The 741-nt window shown below is 35.8% G+C and overlaps 1 non-coding gene across 1 annotated transcript; it reads right to left on the reverse strand.

Moving 5' to 3' along the window:
* Positions 1 to 499: 499 nt before the first annotated feature.
* On the reverse strand, positions 500 to 672 carry LOC112094995. The gene has a single exon (XR_002903725.1). It is a non-coding gene; the product is annotated as a small nucleolar RNA snoR127 (small nucleolar RNA).
* Between the last annotated feature and the right edge of the window lie 69 nt (positions 673 to 741).

Genomic DNA, 741 nt, shown 5'->3' on the forward strand with positions numbered 1-741 from the left:
TGACATCGGCAAAATGTCTAACTGCAAATTGTTATTTGTATTTTGACCTGTACTCGTCAAACCACAGTTTCAACATCCCCGGTACCCAATGTTTCTGAAGGGTATGCAAATTAAAATTTTAAAGTGCACTTTCTTTAAATGAAAAGAACCCAAAGAAAAACATTATTCACAAAATGGGTATTGAAAACTTTTGAACAATAGATGCGCTAAAGTCTGTCTCATAATGCAGCATGTTGACCCTTTTTTACCACTGTCTCCAATTATCACTTTCCACTCTTCTTGTCTTCCTTTCCTCGGTTCAAACTCATGTTCTTTACACATACAATATGCAAAAAGTGAAAATACTGCGCATTATAAAGCAGAATATGGCTCACAGAAGCATTTTAGCATCTAACTAAAGATGTCAAATTTGTGGCAGAAAACTTGAAAGGACTGGGGACAAAAGAGTAAAAGACTCAACTTTATCATCAGAACTAATCTTAATTAAGAGGAGGAATGTTCTGGTCAGCAAACGACCAATCTCTAGTTTATCATCAGACGGATGCGCTTCTACAAGAGGCATCTATTATCCAAAGCTTGATCAATTTCATACAAGATATTCTGAGCTTTGAGGAACTATTGTGCCTTTTGGAGCACGTCAATGTCTGATTTGGCTAAATTGCATCATTCCAGATATCAACAACACCCAGTTAAAACTAAGTCAACTTTCTTGATCCCAAGGAAGGGAAAAAATAAAAAAAA

The sequence above is a fragment of the Morus notabilis genome, unplaced genomic scaffold (assembly GCF_000414095.1).
Source record: "Morus notabilis unplaced genomic scaffold, ASM41409v2 C11355554, whole genome shotgun sequence".
Lineage (NCBI taxonomy): Eukaryota > Viridiplantae > Streptophyta > Magnoliopsida > Rosales > Moraceae > Morus > Morus notabilis.